This window comes from Alligator sinensis, unplaced genomic scaffold (genome assembly GCF_000455745.1).
Source record: "Alligator sinensis unplaced genomic scaffold, ASM45574v1 scaffold850_1, whole genome shotgun sequence".
Taxonomy (NCBI): domain Eukaryota; kingdom Metazoa; phylum Chordata; order Crocodylia; family Alligatoridae; genus Alligator; species Alligator sinensis.
The window spans coordinates 412,053-417,590 of record NW_005842742.1 but is presented as its reverse complement, the minus strand read 5'-3'; positions in this window follow the sequence as shown (position 1 = coordinate 417,590).

Here is a 5,538-nt window from a genome sequence, read left to right as displayed (position 1 = left end):
GGCCTTCTTTTTCCCTGCCTCTATCCTCTCTGGGTGCATTCATCTGCCTGTCCAGTGCAGTAGGGGCTGCATCAGGGGTCCCCACTGGGGCAAATGAAATGGGGGAGGGGGAACCTGTATCTTCCTTTGTCTGGTCATGGGGGTAAGGCACTGAGGGTTCAAATCCCCCTTGGCAGGCCATGGCAGAGGTGGGAATGCAACCCAAGACATTGGTTGGTGGTGCCTCCATGGATTACAAGGCCATGGTTTTTGAAGATGGCACCATTGGCAAAACTTTCCGTGGCTCCTTTGCTCTCTGAATGGTGAGGTGGTGTCAGACCTGTTCCAAAGAGCACTGAGGGCTGAGGGTGAGATTCAGCTGGCTCTGGATGGGGCCCAATGGTCTTTACCAGGGGACACTTGAGCTTTGTTGAAGTAGAACAGGAAATGGGGGCATGAGGGCTGGGAAAGCAGAGCAGAGTCATATGGCTGTGGTCTTGGATGGTTGGGGGGGGGGGGGGGGGGGGGGGGTAGGGCAGGGAGTGACAGGGCCTGGACACAAAGATGGAAGTGCCGGTGGACCTCCTGACCCTGATCCCTCTTCTCTTTCCCATCTTGAGATCCTGTCAGTATGCCAAAGTCTGGCATGAGCTGTACAACTCCATCTGCCTCTGCCTTTGTAGACATCTTTGGACATGGCAGCCAAAAAGTGCTCAAAGTATTTCAAGTTCACATCAGCCAGCACACATACACTGGAGCCTACAGACTGGCCAGTTCAGCTCCAGGACACTCCAGGCTTCTGCTCCCAGCCTTCATTGCGCTGACCCTAGCAATGTTCCTCTCCTGAGCCTCAGCCCATCTGATGGCAATGCAGTCCACAGTGCCTACTCTGCAACCATCCTGCCCTTGCCTTGTGCCCTCAGGCTCCATACGGGTTTGTTTCTCTAATGATTAATTCCAGGAAATAAAAAGAATGAGGAAAAAGACTTTTTGAGCTGTCTTGTTTCTATTTGCATTTTGGGGGAAATCATATTTGCAGGATGGGGAAGGGAATTCCAGCAGGGGGTGCCCTTGAGGAAATCCTGAGATATTTGGAGCTCCCTTCCAGATGGTCATGGGCAGCCCTAGCTGGAGCTCAGGCTGACCCTTAATTAAAAGAGGAACTTTCTGTGTGTGGCTGGGGAGCCATGTGACAGGAAGAGGGGTGGGGCTTGACCTGAGGGACCCTCCCATGGGATCTGGGTGGGATAGGGCTGCTTTTGAAGTCAGCAGTGCCACCTAGAGGAAGCAACCAAGTCCTACTGCACAGACAAGGCTGTAGACATCTACAGAACTAGGCAGGAACAGAACCACAGAGATGGAGGAGCTGATTGGTGGACAGGGGGAACTTTACAGGACTATGATGCATCCCCTAGGGCAGCATTTCTCAACCCCTGGGCCATAACCCAAACGTGGGTTACAAGTATATATAAAAGGGGCATGAAAAAACTTAAAAAATGGATTCTGCTTTAAAAGAGAAATATGCAGGAAACCATGGTTTTTCCTTTGCAGGCTGGCTGATTCCAGCCTGCAAGGGGCTGTTTGGGGCTTCCCATACCCCACACACTGGGTAGCGGGGGTGGCCTGGGTGCAGCAGGTTGGAAGTGAGCGGCACTGGCTCAGGACTGGCCATCAATGTTTAAAAATAGGTCCTTATACAAAACAGATGGAGAACCACTGCCTTAGTGCATCCAGGACACCTTGACAGTGGAAGTTAGTGGATCAAACCAGCGGGATCCAGGTGTTTTGTGCCCTCAATGTGATTGCAATCAGGAAATGAGGTGGGTGAGAATTTGGTGCATCCAAAGCCCTCCTGAGATCCTGGCTCAAGTGAGACAAGCCCAGGTGAAGGCAGGATGGATGGCTCTGCTCCCCCCCCCCAGATGAGGGCATTTACAGTGCTGGGGGTGGGGAATCAGCAGGGCTATCTCATGTGGGGATAAAAGCAGAGAGGCAGAGCTGCACTTGTTCTTCATCTTTTCCACTGCAATGAGAGATAAGTGATCTTGCTCCACTCTGTATGTGATTCCCAGACCCCCTGCCCCAACTTCTCTTTCTGGGATAAAACCCAGGTGTCCTGATGCCCAACCTCACTGGACCTGCTTCCCAACCCCACAACCCTGATTCTCAACCCCACTGGACCTTCCCAACCCCACTGGACCCAACCCCACAACCAGATCTGGGGGGAGAACCCAGGAATCCTGGATCCCAGCCCCACCGTGCTCTCTCCCTCTTCCCCAGAGCTGGGAGAGAACCCAGGTGTCTGACTGGTGAAGGTAACTTTTTGGAAACACTGAGTGAAGGAGGCTCCAGTGTTTGAGGAGCCCCTTTCATTAAAGATAGAGGTCTTGAGAGGTCTTTGGAGTCATGATGACAAGGGGGCACTAGACCAAGTTACCATAGGATCATTGGACAGTCAGGCTGGACGGGCTCTCAGGAGGCCACATCATGTCCACCTCCACTCTGGGAGGGGCACGGGGGCTGGTGGGTTTGGGCAAGTGGGGTTGGGGGCTTGGAAGCCCGGGTCCTCTCCCTAGCTCCAGGAGGGGTATGGGGGTCTGATGGCTTGGAGTCAGGGGGGAGACAAATGACCAGTCAGTTCTACCTCCCTGTGGTCATGGGGTTGCTGCAGAGTGAACAGAGGGGAGCCAGGACTCCTGGGTTCTCCGCCAAGGCTGAGAGTCAGAAACACACCCCCATCTATGACTTAGTTTTACCACTGGCAGCACAAGACTGTGGACTGGGTGTTTCACTCAGCTGCTTAATGCATGATGCTAATAACACCAACACCAAGGTTGTAAGTTCATAGGTTTCATAGACATTAGGGGCTGGAAGGGACCTCGTGAGATCATCAAGTTTATCCCCTCCCCGCCCCCTCACCATAGGCAGGAAGTGAGCTGGGATCAAGTGATCCCAGCAAGAAAAACATCCACAGGTTCCATCCTTGTTGGACTAGATGAACTCTTGAGCTCCCTTACACCCTATGATAAGGGTGGATATGCTGAGGCTCAGATCTGCCTTCTCATGTGCAGATGGAAAAAAGATCGAGTGATCAAGAGCTGTGAGGTCTCCAGTTTCTCAACCATGTTCCCACCATCATTAATTTGGGGGGCACCTTCAGAGTATCCACAGCCATCATCTGCTGCACCAGGGAAGTCTGCAAGACCATCCCCACCGTAAGTATGCAGCCACTGTCTCTGCCCCCTTCCCACCCCCCCTCCAAAATAGAAGCTCATGGATTAAGCAGGGAAGCTGATTCTTCTTCCCAGGATAACAGTGCAGCAACTGTGGCATTTCTATCCATGCAGCTGCTGCAGTGTTCTTAATTGACTTATTGCTCTTCACTCCAAAGGTGTTAAATATTGTCTCTCCTTTTTTAATTAGATTTGATATTACATTCATCAAGTCCACCCTTCTTAGGACAACTTTGTTGGCTGTTCCTGATCCATGTCTCTTCCTATTTCACAGCCCCAGAAACTTTAATCTGAGCAAAATCATAGCTGTACCTATGGAGATCTCTTTCCCAGAAGCAGCTAGGGATTCAGCTTTGTTTATGCAATAAAGGGAGGGAAAGTAAGCTCAAGATGAGGCTCTGGCACTGTTCTCTGCGGCCATAATTCTGGTAAAACCTTCCTACCCTTCCCCCCACCTCCCGCCACACTCTTAACTTGCCTCTCAGAAACAAGGTGAGTTGTATATCCCAGGGCACATCATACACAAGAAAACATGGTAACAGGAGGGCACCAGAAGACAGGATTCAGAGCTTCCCACTATAAGCTTTCCCATTCACCCCTTCCACAGTGACAGAATGACAGTGTCCCCCTACAGGGGTTTGGGTGTGGGGACCAGTCTTCTCCAGCCCCACCTGCCCCTACAACATCAGTGAAGGTCCCCCAAAAGTAACCACACCTTGTACTACCAGTACCTCCTGTGAATAACAACCTGAATGGCCTGCACTGCCTGTCCTCCTATGTTGTGGCACCCCAGACATGTGGACATGAGCTATTGAATTGCACTGTACCGGAGACCAAGTGCCTGGATATCATTGCAAAATCCAAGTCTGGTAATGTTCACTTCCTCTGTCTCTCTCCTTCCCCCTCAGTATCAGCATCAGCTTTGTTTGATTGTTTCTTCCTCCCTGCCCACAACAGGATGGGACCAAGATGTCCCATTAGGACTTGGTCTAGGCTCTACCCCCACCCCTGCAAGCCCTGGCCTGTCTTGGGGGTCTCTCTCCCACCCCGCTTTCTGCATTTTGTCTGGGTGCATTAGTTTGTGAACTCTGATCAGGGTCTGTGTGGATATTGAGAGGTTCCATTTGATCACTGAATTAGCCTCCTCCTCAAAGACCTAATTGCCCACTCAGGCCCTTCTTGGCCTAAGTGAAGCAAAAAAGGATGAACAGACTTGACCCAAGTCACCCAGAGAGGTGGTGGCAATGCTGGGGCTAGAAGCTGTCTCCTGGTGCCTCAATACTCCAGAAGACCATGATTCTTAAAAGATCCCACAGCTACCACCAACTGTGCAGAATGTGAGTCCATGTGGGAGTGAAGGAGAAAGAGGAGCCCACTGGGGTCCAAAAAGCACAGAATAGGGCCAGATAGACACAGGAAGAGAAGGGATTGGGCTTCTCCTGATCTTGACCTCTTTTTTTCCCCCCTCCCCCATTGGCAGGTAGCCAAAGTGGAGAGATCACCATGGAAGGCTGTGCCATGGAGGACATCCGTCTGGGCTTGAAAGAGGGCTCACAGCTTGTTTCACTCCTTGGGCTGGATATCTCCAAGGCAGAGTGCACATCCACCATGGCCCCGGGACCCTCTGCCCTCCTGCTTCCTGCCCTGGCTGGGCTGCTTTTGGTGAAACTCCTCCCCTGAGCCCCACCTCACATGATGGAGGAATGCAGGGCCGCGTAGCCCTCTGCAGTGGGCTTATGCCCCTCTCTGCAGCCACCTGGCCCTGCCTGACACACTTGTACTCTATACCAATGGGCTTCTGTATCTGATCCATTCCAGAAAATAAAATGAATTTGGGAGATCATTTGTCTGAGCTGCCTTCCTTCTTGGAAAAGGAAACTGTCATACTTTCTCCCATACGCATGCCCCCAGTATATAATAGACACCTACCATTTTGAAAGGAAACTGAGTAGCATAGGAGCTGCTAGCCCTATGCACTGATAGGACCCAGGGACCAACCCCACAAACCAGCCTGATCTGGCATGTGAAGTCATTTCATCCAGCCCGGGGTTCTTCCCCATGGCTCTGAAAACTTGACCTTAACTGCCATGGCTCTGAGCTGCTTTTACCACTTTTTCTCATGTAATGCTGGAGTCTGCTAGAGCACAGTAATTGCAACGCTCCAGCAGACTCAATTAATCGAGCCTTCTCTGATGTGCTGTAATTACACTTTACAGCTTTAGAGGTATCAACAGACAGAACAAATGCACTACTGATACCAAATGCCACAGAAATAAGTTGTTGCAATCCCTGGAGCTGAACTGTTCTCATTGGTGCCAGATGACCG